This window comes from Bubalus bubalis, chromosome X, assembly GCF_019923935.1.
Source record: "Bubalus bubalis isolate 160015118507 breed Murrah chromosome X, NDDB_SH_1, whole genome shotgun sequence".
In the NCBI taxonomy this organism is placed as follows: Eukaryota; Metazoa; Chordata; class Mammalia; order Artiodactyla; family Bovidae; genus Bubalus; species Bubalus bubalis.
Genome location: NC_059181.1, coordinates 128770405 through 128791915, shown reverse-complemented (window position 1 = coordinate 128791915; position 21511 = coordinate 128770405). Strand labels below are relative to the sequence as shown.

General features: G+C 44.2%; 1 long non-coding RNA gene across 1 annotated transcript; it reads right to left on the bottom strand.

The window, feature by feature from the left end:
- Window positions 1-17403: 17403 nt before the first annotated feature.
- LOC123331756 lies at window positions 17404-21180 on the bottom strand. The gene is made up of 3 exons (XR_006548514.1): window positions 20480-21180; window positions 19438-19673; window positions 17404-18581 (listed from the first exon to the last, which is right to left on the bottom strand). It is a non-coding gene; the product is annotated as an uncharacterized LOC123331756 (long non-coding RNA).
- Window positions 21181-21511: the final 331 nt, after the last annotated feature.

Below are 21511 nucleotides of genomic sequence, written 5' to 3'. Positions count from 1 at the left end.
CCCCCGTCCCTGGGATTCTCCAGGCAAGAACACTGGAGTGGGTTGCCATTTCCTTCTCCAATGCATGAAAGTGAAAAGTGAAAGTGAGGTCGCTCAGTCGTGTCCAACTCTTCATGACCCCATGGACTGCAGCCTACCAGGCTCCTCTGTCCATGGGATTTGCCAGGCAAGAGTACTGGAATGGGTACCATGGGCAAAAAGACAGGATACTGAAAGATGAACTCCCCAGGTCGGTATGTGCCTAATATGCTACTGGAGATCAGCAGAGAAATAACTCCAGAAAGAATGAAGAGATGGAGCCAAAGCAAAAACAACACCCAGTTGTGGATGTGACTGGTAATGGAAGTAAAGTCCAATGCTCTAAGGAGCAATATTGCATAGGAACCTAGAATGTTAGGTCCATGAATCAAGGCAAATTGGAAGTGGTCAAACAGGAGATGGCAAGAGTGAACATTGACATTTTAGAATTCAGCAAACTAAAATGGACTAGAATGGGTGAATTTAACTCAGATGACCATTACATCTATTACTGTGGGCAAGCATCCCTTAGAAGAAATGGAGTAGTCCTCATAGTCAACAAGAGAGTCCTAAATGCAGTACTTGGATGCAGTCTCAAATGTGACAGAATGATGATCTCTGTTCATTTCCAAGGCAAACCATTCAATTTCACAGTAATCCAAGCCTATACCCCAACCAGTAATGTTGAAGAAGCTGAAGTTGAACTGTTCTATGAAGACCTACAGGACCTGTTAGAACTCACACCCAAAAAAGATGTCCTTGTCATTATAGGGGACTGGAATGCAAAAGTAGGAAGTCAAAAAATACCTGGAGTAGGCTCCTCTATCCATGGGATTTCCCAGGCAAGAGTACTGGAGTGGGGTGCCATTGCCTTCTCCAACATAAGCTCTGCTATAGGCTGTATTCTCTGAAAATGGTCATGACAATATTTCCTATCCCACTTACTCATATACAATGTGACTCTCTAAAAGTGGAGTCTATGTCCCCTCCCCTTGAATCTGGTTGGGCTAGTAAGTTACAACCAAACAAATGTAGTGGAAGTGACACCACATGACTTCCAAGACTAGTTCAGAAAAGGAGACCCAGCTTTCCTCCTTGTTACTTGGAAAACTTGGACTTGGAGCCATGGGCAATGAGGCAAGAAATTTAACTACCCTGTGACTGCCTTGCTGTGGAGGAAGCCAGGTCACATAGAGGTGCCATGTTTAGGCTCTCCAAATGTCAATCTCAGTTTTCATTGATGGGAATCTGAGCACTGCAAACAAGAGGCAAAGGTGAAGCTGGGGGCAGTGTGATGGCCTTTGGATCCCTGTCCATCTCTCAGGACCCTGCTTAGTGACCAGCCTGAGCATCTGGAAGGAAACCAAGGGAAACAACTTTCCCTCTAATTACTCAGTCAGTAATTAGGAAAAAAAAAATTCTTTAAAAAAATGACCATAATCCTAGTATCATTTCTCTGCTTAGTGATGGTGGGAACTCGGTGATAGGATAGAGGTTGTGTCTGGCACTGACCTGTCTTACAGTCTGCTCACAATGTTCTCCACTCAAAAAAAAAGAAATCATCATGACATATCTATGAAGAAAATAGATTCATTATCAGCGCTCTGTTTTTCTGTCATCTACCTGTCTCCTTCATCACCCAACTTTAAATTATAAAGGCTCAGGTGCAAAGACATTTTAATCTGTTTACATACATTATTATTATATCACCCAGAGCTATGACTATTACAGATGATCAACTATTACGTTTTTGGACGCTCAGGAAATCTTTAAATCTTTACCATTTCTTCAGATTATTTGATGTTTATAATGATTGTAAGCACATTCTTTACCAGTGCTACAAGATGAGATGAGAAATAAATTTCATGAACCAGGAAAAAAAAAAAATACCTGGAGTAACAGGCAAATTTGGCCTTGGAGTACAAAACGAAGCAGGTCAAAGTCTAACAGAGTTCTGCCAAGAGAATACACTGGTCATAGCAAACACCCTCTTCCAACAACACAAGAGAAGACTCTACACATGGACATCCACCAGATGGTCAATACCGAAATCAGACTGATTATATTCTTTGCAGCCAAAGATGGAGAAACTCTATATAGTCAGCAAAACCAAGACCAGGAGCTGACTGTGGCTCAGATCATGAACTCCTTATTGCCAAATTCAGACTTAAATTGAAGAAAGCAGGGAAAAAGCACTAGACCATTCAGTTATGACCTAAACCAAATCTCTTACAATTATACAGTAGAAGTGAAAAATAGATTCAAGGGATTAGATCTGATAGACACAGTGCCTGAAGAACTATGGACGGAGGTTTGTGACATTGTACAGGAGGCAGGAATCAAGACCATCCCCAAGAAACAGAAATGCAAAAAGGTAAAATGGTTGTCTGAGGAGGCCTTACAAACAGCTGAGAAAAGAAGAGAAGCGAAAGACAAAGGAAAAAAGGAAAGATATACCCATTTCAATGCAGAGTTCCAAAGAATAGCAAGGAGAGATAAGAAAGCCTTCCTCAGTGATCAATGCAAAGAAAGAGGAAAACAACAGAATGGGAAAGACTAGAGATCTCTTCAAGAAAATTAGAGATACCAAGGGAACTTTTCATGCAAAGATGGGCACAATAAAGGACAGAAATGGTATGGACCTAACAGAATCAGAAGATATAAAGAAGAGGTGGTAACAATACACAGAAGAACTAATCAAAAAAGATCTTCATGACCCAGATAATCATGATGGTGTGATCAGTCACCTAGAACCTGACATCCTGGAATGCAATGTCAAGTGGGCCTTAGGAAGCATCCCTACGAGCAAAACTAGTGGAAGTGATGGAATTCCAGTTGATTTATTTCAAATCCTAAAAGATGATGTTGTGAAAGTGCTGCACTCAATATGCCAGCAAATTTGGAAAACTCAGCAGTGGCCACAGGACTGGAAAAGGGCAGTTTTCATTCTGATCCCAAAGAAAGGCAAAGCCAAAGACTGTTCAAACTACTGCACAATTGCACTCATCTCACATGTTAGCAAAGTAATACTCAAAATTCTCCAAGCCAGGCTTCAACAGTACTTGAACCATGAACTTCCAGATGTTCAAGCTGGTTTTAGTAAAGGCAGAGGAACCAGAGATCAAATTGCCAACATCCGCTGGATCATCAAAAAAGCAAGAGAGTTCCAGAAAAACATTTGCTTCTGCCTTATTGACTATGCCAAAGCCTTTGACTGTGTGGATCACAACAAACTGTGGAAAATTCTTAAAGAGATGGGAATACCAGGCCACATGACCTCGCTCCTGAGAAATCTGTATGCAGGTCAAGAAGCAACAGTTAGAACTGGACATGGAACACCAGACTGGTTCCAAATTGGGATAGGAGTTTATCAAGGCTGTATATTGTCACTCTGCCCAGCATTCAGAAAACTAAGATCATGGCATCTGGTCCTATCACTTCATGGTAAATAGATGGGGAAACAATGGAAACAGTGAGAGATTTTATCTTGGGGGGCTCCAAAATCACTGCAGATGGTGACTGCAGCCATGAAATTAAGACACTTGCTCCTTGAAAGAAAAGCTATGACCAACCTAGACAGCATATTAAAAAGCAGAGACTATTCTGCCAACAAAGGTCGATCCAGTCAAAGCTGTAGTTTTTCTGGTAGTCATGTATGTATGTAACAGATGGACTATAAAGAAAGCTGAGCACCAAAGAACTGATGCTTTTGAACTGTGGTATTGGAGAAGACTCTTGAGAGTTCCTTGGACTGCAAGGAGATCCAACAAGTCCATCCTAAAGGAAATCAGTCCTGAATATTCATTGGAAGGACTGATGCTGAAGCTGAAACTCCAGTACTTTGGCCACCTTATGCAAAGAACTGACTCATTTGAAAAGACCTAGATGCCAGGAAAGATTGAAGGCAGGAGGAGAAGTGGACGACAGAGGATGAGATGCTTAGATGGCATCACTGACTCTATGGACATGAGTTTGAGTAAGCTCCGGGAGTTGGTGATGAATAGGGAAGCCTGGCGTGCTGCAGTCATGGGGTCACTAAGAGTCGGACATGACTGAGCGCCTGAACTGAACTGAACAGGGTAGCAACCGACTCAACAAAATATTGAGGGGTTTTATTAGGGAAGAAAGGGGAAAGTGATATATGAATACAAATAGCAGCCTCTGCCACACTTATGACAAAGATTCAAGATAATGTCTGTGAAAGCAATTTGAAATACAGTAAAAAGCAGTGTACATATAATGTAAGTAAAGCAAGTTGCCTTGTCAGTCTCCACCGAAATATTAGATAACCCTCTGGGAATTCTGGGACGCTGTCTCCTGATTTGGGGTCGGAAAACTCTATCTGATAAACCATCGTTTTTTCTTTTCCAAATAAGAATGTATAAGTGAAGTGTTCTTTGATAAGTGTCCCTGGGAAAATCCCATTTAAGGGGAATGCAGGCCTTTCCAAACAAAACTCATGTGATAAGGAAACTTTCATCACCAGACTCTTCCTTAGAGTAGTGAAAGCCTACAGGCCTCAGACATAAAGCTGCTGATACAAACTGACTTCATGACAGCAGCTTGAATTTAGATACTGTATCAATAAGGGTTCTCCAAAGAAACAGAACCGACAGGAGATATATATTTATATACATATATATGTACATATGTATATTAAAAGATTTATTTTAAGAAATTGGCTCATGTGTGGAGGCTGGAAAGTCCAAAATTGATAGGGTGAAAAACCTCAGGCAGAATTTCTATCTTATAGTCTCAAGACAGAATTTCCTCCTCTCTAAGAAACCTCAGTTTTTGCTGTTAAAGCTTTAAACTGGTTGTTTGAGGCTCACCCACATTATGCAGGGAAATACCATCCCTTATATCTATCATCCTTGTGCAGATACTTAAGCTCTTTAGGGCCCTAAAATGGAATGATAATATCTTCCTCAAATAAATGTCGATAGGATTTTTTAAATATTTATTTATTTGGCTACACCAAGTCTTAGTTGCAGCATGCAGGATCTTTAGTTGTGGCATGTGAACTCCCAGTTGTGGCATGCAGGATCCAGTTCCCCAACCAGGGATCGAACTTGGGCCCCCTAGGCTGGGAGCACAGAGTCTTAGCCAATGGACCACCAGGGAATTCCCATCATTACATAATAGGATAATATGTAATGACAACTTTTTTAGATTCTACCAAAGTTAGGTATTATTTAGTACATGGTTGCTTTCGCAATCAAGGCTGTAGCTGAGTGTAATGTGATATTATTCAAGCTGGTCCCAGTGGCTAAGGAAGCTTCTGTAGTTATAGTGTCTGGGCTCATAAACCTTGTACAAGGGGGGACTGCCCAGGTCAGCCACCACCTTCTGATCTGTATGGCTGGTGTGAAACATTGAGCTCAATAAACCTGTCTGGGTTGCTTGATCCTCTGACACATTTTGTTTCCATTTGAAGAAGCTGGTCAACTGAAGCAGACTGAATAAATTTCAGGAAAAAGACTACACAAAGTTAAACAGATGACTTTATGGCAGGACTTAGTCAGAGTTTTAACATGAATCATGAATCTCTAAAAGGGCTTTCTAGTATGCAGCATCAGGAACTTCTCCAACACTTCTTGGTAGCAGAACCTCTGTTTCCATTTTGTTGAGCACCTTACATTAGGGGTCCCCAACCTTAAATCAGGGGTCCCCAGCTTAGGAACTGGGCCGCACAGCAGGAAGTGAGCAGCAGGCAAGTTAGCGAAGCTTCATGGGTATTTAGAGTCACTCCCCATCACCTGAATTACCACTTGAGCTCCACCTCCTGTCAGATCATTGGAGGCATTAGATTCTCATAGGAATGAGAACCCTAACCCTAAAGTCAAGGCAGAATATCCTGAGATTGCCACAAAATAGAAATAAAGTGCACAATAAATGCAATGCAAATGAATCATCCCCAAACCATGTCCATCCCATCCCATGCACCCCCCACCACTGCCCCAGTCTGGAGAAAAACTGTCTTCCATGAAACTGGTCCCTGGTGCCAAAAAGGGTGTGGACTGCTGCCTTACATATCATCGTTTGAGAAACTGTGCTTCACAGAGATCCACAGTACCAGGCTACTTTTTAAATCACTATTTATTAGAATGTCCAACCATTTCTACCAAATGTTTGTCCTTAAACCTGAGAGGTGGTAGGAGATACCCAGAATGCCTCATTAGAGAGCTTCACAAAGTGCTACATGATCTTTCTATAACTCAATTTAAAATGCCAGCTACGACTGTACTAGACTCGACATTAAAGCTGAAATGTTTCAGTTAAAAATTTAACACACAAATGGAAATTCAAGAATCAGGAAGGAACTAAAAGTTTTCTTGGCAAAAGGCACCTTCTAGAATGAATGACCTGATATTTCCCCTGAGCGTGGAATGGGCCGAGTCATGGAGCTTTTCTGGAAACCAGCCCTGAATCTACACATGTTGTGTAACTTTCTACAGTCTGCTTGCTGCTGGGGCTGCTAAGTCACTGTCGCTTCAGTCATGTCCGACTCTGTGCGACCCCATAGACAGCAGCCCACCAGGCTCCCCCGTCCCTGGGATTCTCCAGGCAAGAACACTGGAGTGGGTTGTCATTTCCTTCTCCAATGCATGAAAGTGAAAAGTGGAAGCGAAGTCACTCAGTCATGTCTGACTCTTCAGGACCCCCTGGACTGCAGCCTACCAGGCTCCTCCGCCCATGGGATCCTCCAGGCAAGAGTACTAGAGTGGGTTGCCATTGCCTTCTCCACAGTCTGCTTAATGGCAGCCAAATAATCAGAGGAGGAGGGTGTTCCCCTGGTCATTTAGAGGAGATTCAGAATTAACCTTTTCTTTTCAAATTCTTTTGCACATTTACACACTACCCTTGATTCCTGGAGGAAGGCATGGAAACTCACTCCTGTATTCTTGCCCGGAGAATGCGCATGGACAGAGGAGCCTGGCGGGCTACAGTCCATGGGGTCGCAAAGAGTCAGACATGACTGAGAGACTAAGCACACTTGAATAGGTAACCTCACTTCTACCCATCACTCTAGTGCCATATCTTTCTCATGTATTGGGTTGGCAAAAAGTTCATTCAGGTTTTTCTATAGCATCTGACAGAAAAGCCTGAATGTACTTTTTGGCCAACCCAATAGACCTGAGCAAACCCCATGAGCGGGTGACTGAGACCACCGAGACAGCCAAGCCTGCAGGCACAGTGGCACTGGCAGCGCCCTGCAAGCAAATGTTTGTCAGTCCACCAACATTCATAGTAGGCTCTGATCATCCCAACGGATCCACGGAAACTACAACAGAGTTCTCTTATCTGATCATTCTGCTCTTCATTTGGTCAAAGGGCATAATGGTTGCCCTCACTCCTTCTAGTACAGTGGCTCAAATTTGAGCCTGCCTCAGACTCCTCTGAAGGACTTGATGCATGCATATCTCTGGGCCCCATCTCCAAAGCCTCAGAGTCAGTGTCCCCATGGCATTCATATCAGCACGGCAATTGGCTTCTCCCCACTCCGATGTAGATGGTCTATGGCCCCCACCTCAAGATATTGCCATCTTGGACACCTCAGTTAACCACCATCAAATAAAAACTGGTGCCTATCCAACTTACACCCAACATGTGAGCTTTCTTCAGGTGTGGAAAGCTAAAAGAAGGTTTGTAACACAATTCACCCGCAGGTTCACTTTCTAATAGAGATACAATTGTTCTATTGGAAAAATGTATTATTAACTCATTAATTTAGCAAGAAAATAAAAATATTTAGTTTAAACCTTACTTTTAATTACAAGCAAATCATTACTTAGCAAAAGCAAAAACTAAAAGAATTAGAAGGGCTTCCCTGGTGGCTCAGACAGTAAACAATCTGCCTGCAATGCAGGAGGCCTGTGTTCAATCCATGGGTTGTAAAGCTCCCCTGGAGGAGAGAATGGCTACCTACTCCAGTAATCTTGCCTGGAGAATTTCATGGACAGAGGTGGGCAACAGTGCAGTGGGTTGCACAGAGTCAGACACAGTACTGTTTAGCTGCTAAGTCATGTCAGACTCTGCAACTCCATGGACTATATGTAGCCTACCAGGCTCCTCTGTTCATTGGATTCTCCAGGCAAGGATATGGAGTGGGTTGCCATGCCCTTCTCCAGAGGATCTTCCTGACCCAGGGATCGAACCTCCATCTCCTGCATTGCACGCAGATTCTTTACCACTGAGCCACCAGAGAAGCCCACCAAGCAAGTGCCTTTGCCTTTATTGAAATGCTGTAATAAACTTTATCTACCTAAAGGCTTTCTTTTTTCCTTCTTTTCTTTATTTCAGAAGAGACATCTTCAGAAAGGCCATTCTCTTTCTTAGTGGCTTCTGGACTGTTCTGGAATCTTCTCAGGGTACTCAGCCATGCCATTTGAGCCTGAAAACTGGAGTCATTCATTCCTTATTTTATTCAGTAAATGTTCATGAGCATCTCTAGGCAGTAGAGGTAGTGATTGAGAAAGACAACGCCTCACCCACGTGGAGCTTCCATTCTAGTGGGAGAGACAGAAAAGTAACAGAGCAATGACAAAATACAGAAGGCAGTGCAGGGTGCAACAGGGTCACATACAAGGAGCACCTACCCCAGACTTGAAGGTGGGGATAGATAGTCAGGTGGCGCTAGTGGTAAAGGACCTGCCCGCCAATGCTGGAGACATAGGAAACACAGGTTCTGTCCCTGGGTCGGGAAGATCCCTTGAAGTAGGGCATGACAACTCACTCCAGTATTCTTGCCTGAAGAATCCCATGGACAGAGGAACCCAGCGAGCTACAGTCCACAGGGTCACAAAGAGTCCAACCCAACTGAAGCAATTTAGCATGCATGCATAGATAGTCAAGCTTTCCCAAAGAAAATGTCACCCAAAATGAATCCCAAAAGATGAAATAAAGCTGACAGAATGGCAGAAAGGACACAGTGGTTTTAAGGAATTGCAATACTTTCAGTATACCTGGAGCATAGCATGGGCTTGGTCGGGTGGGACTGCCAATGGGAAGGGAAGGCAAAGGACAATACTAAAAAGATAGACAGTATTTCCTTAATACCTTCTGCTTCTGTGTGAGCTATCTTACATTGCTTTGTTCCATTACCATCAGCTTAGTAAATGGAAAAACATAAACTGAAATAGAAAAACACAATTTGGGGTGATGACTGGGTTCACAAAGATGCCCCAGGGGCCCTGTCTGTGCTGCCTCTCCTTCCTTCCTTTGGTGAACTCCTCCTTCCATCCAGCTCTAGGCACGTGACCCAAATTGTAGCTACCATTCTTTTCACATGGTTCAGTATCCTCGGCCATAGTAATTGGCTGAGAACTGAACTTGGCTTGCTCCAAAACTGGCCATGGATAGGTCACATACTCCTGGCCATGGGGATTAGTCTGGGATTAGGCACGAACTCAGAGAAGGCAATGGCACCCCACTCCAGTACTCCTGCCTGGAAAATCCCATGGACAGAGGAGCCTGGAAGGCTGCAGTCCATGGGGTCGCTGAGGGTTGGACACAACTGAGTGACTTCACTTTCACTTTTCACTTTCATGCACTGGAGAAGGAAATGGCAACCCACTCCAGTGTTCTTGCCTGGAGAATCCCAGGGATGGGGGAGCCTGGTGGGCTGCCGTCTATGGGGTCGCACAGAGTCGGACACGACTGAAGTGACTTAGCAGCAGCAGGCACGAACTCAAGACAAATCCATCAGAGCTCCTCCCCAAGTCTTGCTGGACTGGAGCTAGCAAGGCAGCATCTTTTCCCCTCTGGTCCATGAGCTGTGAGCGTGTGAGCTGAGAGCTAACACTGCCATGCCCTCTGCCACAGAGGGAATCCTGCTTTCAGGATGGAGACAACTTAAGAATGGAGCTAACACAGAGTCAGAGGAGAGATAAGAAGGCACAAGAATCCTGACAGCTTTTCAGCTTCTAGTTTCCTTCCCTAAAGGCCAACACCGAGGCTGCCCTAGTTCCTGTCCTTCCCAAGACCTGACTATTCAGCATTTTCTCCCAACATCTGAGCCACCAGGTGCCCCTCATAACTAACTTCAGCCCGTTCCACCTGGGTCTCCAACACATGCTTGGATGCACTCTACTTGCCATGTTCCTCTGAACTGCTTTTCTCGAAGTGGGTATGTAACAGCCATGAATATGTAGATGATTTCCAACTTGCTCAAGGCTTTCTCCATTTCTTCACCTCATTTCTTTACATCTTTACTCACTTTCTCTCTTCGGAAGGCTTAGAAAGCAGGAACCAAAAGAGAATCGGGTTTCACACAGGATTGAAAAGGCCTCCTCACATCTGCCCTCCTGGGAAAAACCATTGCTACATGGGGCCAATTGGATACTTAAGGGTGAAGGAGAAAATGAGTCAAGTAGACCTTTTCAGAGAAGCTCTCCACACACTCTCTAGCCCCTGGCTTAAGTCACCTGAGTCACTCAGAACTCTGCCGTAACTGAGTGTCCAAGTTAGGGAGGAAAGGAGGCCACTGAGCACAGGACACAACAGAGTTGGCCAACAGAGTCCACTGTTGACTCATACTCAACACGGCAAAAATAGAACTCTCTGTCCTCCCCTAAACGAACTCCTTGACACAGCTCCCTTATTCCTTGCCTTATCATTCTCCTAGTCACCCTGATCTGATCACTAATTTCTGTCTCTCTACCTACCCTGTAGTCAGTGAGATACTGATTCCCACCATTTTTTTTCTTTGAAATATCATTATAGTCATTCTTTCCTCACCATTCTCACTGCATGAACCAGGATCCATCACCTCCTGCTTGTGCCATGTGCTCGGTCGTATCTGACTCTTTGTGACCCCATGGACCATAGCCCACCAGGCTCCTCTGTCCATGGAATTTTCCAGGCAAGAATACTGAAGTGGGTTGCCATGTCCTCTGCTCAACCAATCTCTTATATGGTTTCTCTGCCATCATCTCCTCTCCCCAAGCCTGAGCTGAAAGGACCAAGGACAGGTCCCTGGTCCAACGGTTGCCAATCCATACTCTGGCCGGTGACCTGAGATAGAGCCTGGTACAAACATATGAACTAGACTGATCAGATTCTCTAAGAAATTTGGCCTAACAAGAATTTCTGCAGTAGCATGTGATCCTAACAATGTTGACCTCTAGCTTTTCTCCATGGGCCATACTGTCTCTTCAGTCTCTTCAGTCATGTCAGACTCTTTGCGACCCTATGAACTGTAGGATCCTCAGTCCATGGGATTCTCCAGGCAAGAATACTGGAGTGGGTTGCCATACCCTCCTCCAGGATATCTTCCCAGCCCAGGGATCAAACCTGCGTCTCTTACGTTTCCCGCATTGGCAGGCGGGTTGTTTACACTAGTGCCACCTGTAAAAAGTGGGAAGACCCAACTTTTCTCCACATTCCTTTTCAAAGGATTATGCAACTTTATGAGAATAAAATCTTTGGATATTTTTTTAAAAAATAAAAATTATTTGGCCTAAAAATACTAGAGGGAGAAGGAGAGAGGGAGGGGTGGGGAAGAGAAAGAAAACGGAGAGAGAGAAAGGAGGAAGGGGGCAGGGAAGGAGAAGAGAAAAGGGGGAGGGAGAGGGGAGAGAAACAGAAGCTGAGGCTGAAAGGATATATGGAAAGAAGGCAGAGAACAGACTTTTGGACTCAGTGGGAAAAGGAGAGGGTGGGATGATTTGAGAGAACAGCATTGAAACATGTATATTACCATATGCAAAATAGATGCCCAGTGTGAGTTCAATGCAAGAAGCAGGGCACCCAAAGCCAGTGCTCTGTGACAGCCTAGAAGGACGGGGGAGGGGGAGTGAGGTGGGAGGGTGCGTCCAGGATTGGGGAGGGACATATATACCTATGGCCAATCCATGTTGATGTATGGCAAAAACCATCACAATATTGTAAATTAATTATTCTCCAATTAAAATAAATAGATTAATAAAGAAGGCATGAAGACAAGTCAGAACTTTAAGGGGAGAAGTAGAAAGCTGGAGCCTTGGTGGGCTAGCTACACAAATGAAAACTATAAGGAAGCCGAGGTGAGGAGTATGATAGAATTGGGAGCTTTAGAAAGGATGAACTGAGCAGATGAGGGAAAGAAGGCAGTCAGGAATGAGGGGGGATTAGGGCTGAGTGATGTTCCTAGAACAACACTCGAGTGAAAAGTCCCAGATCCTGCTGCTGAGGTCACTGAAGCTGCCGTGGATCCAAATACAGTTCCCAGGAGGTCCCACTGCACTCTGCTTCCTGGTCTTTTAGTCCCCAAAAGTCTCTCTCTCCTTTATAATTCTTTAACAATGTCCCCACCTGTTAATTCAGGTCATTTGAAAGAGTCTCTATCCCTTGCAAACAAAAGAAGCTAATGAGCAGAGTTCAAATGAAATCCTGTCTGGCTTCTGAGAAGCTCATTATCTGGCCCCACACATGCATATCCAGCCGTCCAGTCCCACAACTCCTCAAGCAGGACCCTCCACTTCAGAAATATCAAGTCTGCTGGTCCCTGTGCCTTTATTGGCCCTTCTGCCTCACATGCACTCACTTCTCTTCACTTGACCAGTTTCTATTCCTGCTTTAAGGCTCACATCCTCTGGGAAGAACTTCCTAGCCCCTCCAGCCCACATTACTTCTCGTTCCTCTTCCCTACTAAGCCCTATAGTCTGTTTCATGTGATCTAGCCCCCCATTGTACACAGACCTGTATTTTTCTCTATTTATTCCCTACAGGTTTTTTGTTTTGTTTTGTTTTCAGATGGCTCTGCATGGCATACATGATCTTCGTTCCCTGATCAGGGATCAACCCATGTGCCCTGCAGTAGAGGCCCAGAGTCTTAACCTCTGGACCACCAGGGAAGTCCCTATTTCATGGTTTTTAATCTCCCCAATATGTTTTCGAACTCATGAGGAGGAAGAAGAGATTTTGTATTGCTTTGAAGTGGCCCACTGGATCACAAACATGCAGATATTCACAAGTATCTCTTGTTGGAAAGGCATCTACACAGAGCACTAATATCTTAAGAGGCACATCACAGAACCTCATTACTACACTAAGGGGCCCTGTGCTAATAGTGTGGCCATTGAGATTGAATCCAAAGACAGGGGCTCAGCTCAAGGTGAGGCTGCCCTCAGACCCATGGGCCTAGTGAGAGGACCACACTTTTCATTTCCTCCAAGAAGAGAGAGAGATCAGCAAAGGCCTGAGCCCTGGAAATGTCAACTAACAGCTCGATGTCATGAGATCTCTCCATCTATTCTAGGGAAAGCATAACATCCTAACCCTATGTTCCTTTGGGAACAAGCACCTCAAAACACAGGCCAGGGAAATGCCAATCTTTTCCTCCTTTCTTCCTCGAGCTTTCCCCACCCCCCACACCAGAGAAATGTTCTGCTCCCTTCCCCAAGGGACAGTTGCCTTTCCAGGCTAAACCCAAGTCACCTTTGAAAAAGGTCACCATTCCACGTGGGACTTGGAAATACCAAGAAATGCTGAACAGTCTTCTTAGAACTTGTCTCCATCACAGCATTTCAATACCAGAGGAGAGTGTGGTTCCACCCAGTGCCATTTCCAAAATTGACAAAGGACCCGTACATCAGCAGTGGCTATTTTGACACTCCATCATGAGTCATAAAATCTCTATTCAACACCCACTCCCAGAGCTGAAGGTATTATTTATTCCAAGGGTTCCATAAGAGGTCTCCACTAAGTGCAGGATAATCTGCTTCTGAAAACCATAGTTAAGAAAAGGGCAGGTTTCTTGTCATCCTCAGAAACTGAAATACAAAAAATAAATCTGACTAAGAACATGTGGGTGGGAAGGTACATGAGAAGAGGATTTAAGAAAAACTTTTCCCATGTTACCCACTCAGGAGCTATTGCTGAGCCATGCCTCTATTTCTTGGTTTCCTGTTTTTGCTTATACCAGATAAAAACTTGATGGCAGTGATCTTAATTTTCTCTGTCAGCTTTCCAAGCTCATGAGGGCGAGGAGAGGGTAGAAATTGTTCCTTCCCTCAGGCAGGAAGGGCTTCCCAGGTGGCTCAGCTGGTAAAGAATCTGCCTGTAATGCGGGAGACCTGGGTTTGATCCTGGGGTTAGGTAGATCCCCTGGAGAAGGGAAAGGCTACCCACTCCAGTATTCTGGCCTGGAGAATTCCATGGACTGTATAGTCCATGGGGTTGCAAAGAGTCAGACATGACTGACTGACTTTCACTTTCAGGCAGGAAACTAAAGTTCAAGAAAAGGGCTCCAGCAGAAGATGGAAAATGTGGGTGACCCCCAAGGCTGCTATGGACATTTCTGGAACCACCTCCTGATCTGGGACAGGGACAGAATGTTAGCAAGGAGTCTAGATAGACATAGAGATGTGGACATCATCAATCTGGAAAATGCACATGAGAGATGTTAACAGATCTAAAGGGACTTCTCCTTTACCTAGCCAAACCAGGGTTTGAAATTCCAATATCAGAAGCTAAGTTGGTTCATTCCTGTATTTGTTGCCTTTTCCCCAGGAATCATCTTTAAAAAGGTAAATATCCACAGGAGGGATCATATACAACCATTAACACTGTAGTATGAATTAATATGTCAAATTCTTTCACTAGATGTATATACAGAGAAGAGGAAATAGGGAAGGGAGGGGTAAGAAAGAGCGAGAAAGAGAGAGAGATGGAGGGAAGGAAAAAAAAAAGTGGTCCTTTCTTGTCTCCTAAAAGTATATTCATAATCATCACTGCCAACTGCTGAACATCAGAATGGATGTCAGAGACTGAAAGCCTCATTTCAGTTTCCTCTGTGTCTGGGCAAGGGGCCTGCCAGTTATGTGAGTCTTTATTTGTTTGGAAGGATGTTGATGAAAGGAAGTCCATTTGAGACATCCTCAGTGTTACCTCCTCCCCTTTCAAAACCCACCGCCACAGCCCTTTGTGAAGACTGAGACACTACGGCGTTATTTATATTCTGCCTAGAACACTGAGTCCCAGCTCACTGTCTCACTACTAGCTCTTCCCTCTGCCTAAAATGCTATTCTTCCTGAAATTTACATAAATCCTATATCCCCTTCTCAGACAGGCCTTTTCTATCTAAACATGTATCTACTCTAGCACATTGCCAATTTATTTTCTTTGTAACACTTCTCAGTACCTAATTTCATCTGATTTATTTTTGTTTACTTGTTTAATGTTTTCTTCCCTCCGTACCACAAATTAGAATTTCTTGAGAATTTCCAGTAGCATCTGTTTCATTCACATATGGGCCTAGAACAGTACCTGGTCCATAGAAAACATTCAGTAAATATTTGTTGAATAGATAAATTGATGGATAGATGAATAATGAGTCACTACTCTCAATCCCCACCATAAATGGATATCCCCAAGATTGGTTTGAAATAATTTTCTCAGTGTATGAAAAGATGTTCCACATCACATGTCATTTGAGAGATACAAATGAAAATAACAAGATACCACTCCACACCTACTGCTGCTGCTGCTTCTAAGTCGCTTCAGTCGTGTCTGACTCTGTGCAACCCCATAGATGGCAGCCCACCAGGCTCCCCCATCCCTGGGATTCTCCAGGCAAGAACACTGGAGTGGGTTGCCATTTCCTTCTCCAATGCATGAAAGTGAAAAGTGAAAGTGAAGTCGCTCAGTCGTGTCTGACTCCTAGCGACCCCATGGACTGCAGCCCACCAGGCCCCTCCATCCATGGGATTTTCCAGGCAAGAGTACTGGAGTGGGTTGCCATTGCCTTCTCCACTGGCCTAAATCTGAAACACTGTTTATAGTAGCTTTATTCTTAATAGCCTAAACTTGAAGTCCTTCAGTAGGTGAATGGATAAATAAACTGTGGTACATCCAGACAAAAGGAATGCTATTCAGGGCCAAAAATAAATGAGCTACCAAGCCACGAAAAGACATGGAAGAAACTTAAATGCATATTACTAAGTGAAATAAGCCAGTCTGAAAAGACTGCATACTATATGACTCCAACTATGTGACATTCTGGAAAAGACAAAACTATGGAGACAGTAAAATGATCAGTGGTTTCCAGGGGTGAGGGGGAGACAAGGAGAGAGGGATGAATAGGTAGAGCACAGAGGAGTTTTAGGGCAGTGCTCAGCTAGTAAAGAATCCACCTGCAATGCAGTAAACCTGAGTTTGATCCCTGGGTTGGGAAGATCCCCTGGGGAAGGGAATGGCTACCCACTCCAGTATTCTCGACTGGAGAATTTCATGGACAGAGGAGCCTGTCGGGCTACAGTTCATGGCGTTGCAAAGCTGGGGCTTTGAGGCTGGGCAAAACAGTCTGGAACCACAAGAACATGTCTGACAAAGGATAGGGAAAGGCCTCTGGTCCAAAGCCATATATGGGGTTTCCCTGGTGGTCTAGTGGTTAAGAGTCCACCTGGCAATGCAGGGAACGCCAGTTCGATCCCTGGTTTGAGAAGATCCACGTGCTGTGGAGCAAGTAAGCCCCTGTGCCACAACTACTGAATCTGTGCTCTAGAGCCTGGGAGTTGCAACTGCTGCTCCACAATAAGAGAAACCACCACAAGGAGAAGCCCCCACACCACAACAGAGAGTAGCCCCCACTTGCTGCAACTAGAGAAAGCCTGTGTGCAGCAATAAAGGTTCAGCACAGTCAAAAACAATGAATTAAATTAATAAATAAAATTTTTAAAAGCCATATATATGCTCAGAATCCCGAAGACCTACAGAAAGTAACTGTTCAGGACAAAGCAAGCAAGAGAGCAAACTGGAGGGGCCAGGGAGGAGACTTAGATTCAGAGGCCAATTCCTGTCCTGTTTAGGAAGTTTCTTAGATGTTTCTTATGATGAAAGGACCTTGGCTGAGGAAGCAAGGAAGTGAATCAGCCTAACTTGAGTAGGGAGCATAATGATCAGGATGAAATATAAGAACAAGAGCAAATTGTATAGTTTCATTGGCAATTACCTAAACTCTGAATTGAGAGAAAGAGGTGTGTGTGTGTGTGTGTGTCTCAGCTGTGGTGGGGATGGAACTTCAGAAGTTTTCTATATGCAGAAACCAAAGCTACTATCAACAAACACGTGACTGGGCTCCAGAGGAGGCACCCCTGAGCCATGCTAGGGAGTGGCTCTGCCACGGCCCCCTGGTGGCCGTGCGTATATATCCACCCACACAGGTCATGCAGGCAAAGTGTGGAAGTGCAGCCTGAGTCCTGTCTGATGCTTTGTGATCCTCCTGGTACAGAAGACAATGTGAGGAGGCCGTGTAAGGAGTTGCTATGAGTCCATCTCCCAGTGATCTACCTTCCCCCTCACCCTCCACCCCCTACCCCCACCCCTCCTGCCCTGGAGGTTCTCATGAGACAGTTTCTCCTTGCTTCACGAGTCCTAATGAGGTATGCGGTTTTCTGCCTTGTCTTCTCAGAATATCTAACTGCTTTAATATATAAACACAAATTTATAAAATATAAATGTTATAAAAATATAAAATACAATTTCTAATATAAATTTATATAAATATTTATTATGCAGAATATAGAACTACTTTGTGGTGGCCTACATAGGGCTTCTCAGCAATGAAGAGCCCCACCACTCGTGTTGCGGTCATCTGGCCCATGTCATTCCTTTCAGTGTGGGGGACAACTACAAAGAGGTGGCTCTTTCAGGTTCTTCTTGTTTCTACTGTCTACATAAGTACTCAACTTCCTAAATCTAAAAGTGCCGCACTGTATCCTTACCAGTCAAAATCAGTCAGGTCATGGCCTTGGCCTTGCCTTGCATTGTATGTGTGAGATTGACAGACCTCAGACAGGAAAAAAAGGGCAAGCTTCTTATTTATACTATGATGTTTGTGGGGGAAGATTTCCCTGCTGGATAGTTTGAGTGAAAACATTCAAATACATGTCAATCCCGTCTGAAGAAACCCTGATATGGTCCAAATCCACTGCTGAGACCTTACTCCATCAGGTCCCTGCTGACATACATGTACTTTGAAGGTACTGGCCATTTGCTACAGGGGGACAGGGCATCCCTGCAATGCAGACTCATGGCGTCCACAGCCACTATACTTAGAGAATCACAGCAGTTCATTTTGCAGTAAACCTCCACTCATCTCAGTCTAATGAGGACACAGCCATTTGTAAAGACTTCTGCTGCTGCTGCTAAGTCGCTTCAGTCGTGTCCGACTCTGTGCGACCCCATAGACGGCAGCCCACCAGGCTCCCCTGTCCCTGGGATTCTCCAGGCAAGAACACTGGAGTGGGTTGCCAAGACTTCTAGGAAAGGTCTATTGCCTCCTCTATCAACCAGTGCAATTCTTGATCTACCAGGACACTTTTACTTAAGTCTTACGTGATTCTCATCCTGTGGTGGTGACCTCTGTCCCCATAAAGGCAGAGAGGCTAGTGTGTATAGCACAGTCCTTGACCTCCAGGAACTTATACTCCAAGAAAAAAGTCGAACTGAGCCACATATACAGTGCTATGTAATAAAAAGGTTCAAGCCAAGGGTTATAAAGGCGGAGGAGGGAAGGCAAACTCGCTTCAAATTTGTAGATTAAGTATGGCATTCTGGAGGATGTGGCATTTCAGCGAGGCCTAGGAAAAAAAACAGATAAAATTTCAATAAACACAGAAGGGATAATAATTGGACAAATAGGAAAAACTAAAGACCCTAGAATATAGATAATTCTGGGAAAAAAGAGGATTTTTTAATTTAATTCTTTTCTTTAGAGTCATTGGAGATGACCTTTGCATCTAGAAAATATGGACAGGATACAAGAAGTCAGAAATCAAGAACAAGGAAAAGCGTAGGTATTTAAAATATAATTGCCAAAACAAGAAGCAATGGACAGTGAGTAGATGTAAAAGAGCAAAAGTAAGGATAACCCAGTCATTAGACATACTGAGCAGCTGAAGGGCAAAGAGAGAATGGAGAGCAGGCAGACAATTAGGAGAATAGTCAGAAACAACAAAATGAACAGCAGCAGCTACAGCTCCCCTAACTCCAACAAAGTGCTAGTTGCTTTCTTACAGAGTTTACCTCATTTAATCCTCACAAAACACAGCAAGGTAAGTTCTGTTATTAAGAAACCGAAGCTCAGAGAAATAAAGGAACTGCCCTCATGTCAGACAAGTAGCAAGTAGCTGAGCTATGTCTGACCCCAAAACTATTGCTCTCAGCCCCCTCGTTGGCAGGAAGGCACTGGGGAAGCAGCAGGCAGGAGACAAGGTTGAAAGTGCCAGACCAGAAGCGGATGAGTTTGGGAAAAGATCCTTTAGAAGCTGGGGAAGGGCAAGGTCTCAGGCATAAGTAGGGAAGTGGCAAAGTGATGGAATAGGGCAGAGGGTAAGGGGGCTTTTCTTCCTCCAAGATTCTGAACACTGCTGAGGAGACCCAGGGAGGCTGAGACGCAGTGAAGTGGAAGCTGAGAGGCAGCAGATCCAAGAGGACCTTGAAACCAGCGCTGGGCCTGCCTCCAAGAGCAAGCTGCTTGTGCCTGATGACTCATTCCCCAGGACACGGCCAGTTCCTGGCCAGCAGCCACGCAGGGTGCTGCAGCAGGGCCTTGTTCCACACCACGAGGCGCTGTCACCTCCAGCCCCCTCCACTGGTCTCCAGGAAGTGTGGCCACACACGAAAGCCACGTTTGACTTTGTGTCACTAAACCATTTCTTCCTGTTGGCCAACTGGAAGGCAAAAGGGATCAAGGTAAACCAATGAAGGGATGTGTCAATTCCAAATTACTCCACAAAACGTTTTCTAAATGTGTCTGAGCTGGCCTTCTATAAAGGGCAAGAGTGGCACAAGAAACTGAAACTCTACCCTTGAAAATTGTTCAAGAGGGGTAGCCCCGAAAATCTGAATTCCAAAACCCCAGAGCAGGTGGCCTTTTCAAAGAGCTGAGTTGATTTTATCACTAGCTTTAGTCTGAATTCGCCACAGATTTCCTCCATAATCCAAGTTGTGATAAGAAACCAACATAAGAGGAATTCATCTTCCCCCAAGGAAAGGTGAGCATCTCTGAGCTCAACAGAGACAACTGGAACCTAATTACATTGCCTCTTTTCAAGCCTCCCAGTACAAGTGTAAAATGAAAGAGGACTGAAAGAGGCTGTTTAGCACAGCTATAATGTGACCACGTTTTCTTTGAAAAATGACACACCAAGTAGCTGCCATTTTTAGAAAATGATCTGAAATCAGAGCAAGTGTCACTGTAGCAAAAAACAAATAAACAAAGACCCTCATTCAAGGGCTTTTGGAACCTGGGTCCCCAAGAGCAGTATTTCCTTGTTAGATTTGATTAATTTTACACAAAGGTAGGCCAGGAAGGCTGATCTGGAAAAAGAAAAGCAAACCTTTGTGAAGAAAAACAAGTATGTGGCCTTGGGGGAGCTAAGCACATGTTTAATTTTGTGTTTTAAACTTCTCAGCAGACTGCAGATCTATAAAGGGAATCACTGAAAGTGAAGATAACAGATAACGGGCGACTTACCCAGAGCATCAGGCTGTTTTCCGCAAGACGGGGCGAGAAGTGAGAAAGCAAAATCTTTGCTTCAGTTACACAAACTCCCTCTCCTTTGCAGAGAAACTTGATAGCTGAAATGGAGCCAGACGCTAATGCGGGAGGCGCTGCCAATATCTCTGTGCTTGTCCAACACTGACATCTAGTGGTTGATTCTGGATTTTTTTTTCCAGAAAATGATCCACCAAGTCGGTAAATGTCCTCTATGCTTTTTATTGTGAAAGATGCTTCTTCTTTTTCTTTTTGGAAAATATCAAATTATAATTTAATTATTCTTTTTAAAAGATATTTATTCAACTTATATATTTAGTTTTAAAAAGTTATAAGGGTTGTTATTTTCATTAAATAAGACTTGGCAAGTGTGTGAAAAAAGCACAGGATCTCTAATCTGAATTTGCTGGGTATCATAATTCTCTCTCACATCCATAAAGCACTAATCAGTTTCCAAGGCATTACCAGTTATCTTGTTAGCTATTTAACAACTCTGAGATGAGGGAGTCAGGATCATCTGATTTTGCAAAAAAAAGGACACAAAGGCCCAGAAAATCTAATATCCAAGGTAATAGAGCAAGTCAGAGGGGATGCTAGTTCTAGAATCAAAGTTTTCCAATTTCTAGGCCAGGACTCATCATTAAGGCATCATTTCCTTTGTAGAAAGAAAGAAATTATGCTCAGCTGATGAGGGAAAAGGTAAATGGGGACCACAAATATACACACCCTTCCTTTTGCTCTGCACCATTAAAGCCCTAACATTAACTAATGAGCAGAGAGGAAAGCCACTGTGGATGATAGCCGCACTGCATTTTAGTCCACCGAGAAAGACTTGGTTAAAGCTAATGGACCCACTGGGCATTATTAACCTTCCCCTCCGGCCTACCAGAATCAGCCACCACAATGGAGTGCAGGGGCTGGTGTTTACGAACACCCTGGACTGTCACCCAAAGAACTTGAGAGTTGGTTACATTATGGCCAGATTTAGGCACTTTCCCCCAAGAAGCTGCA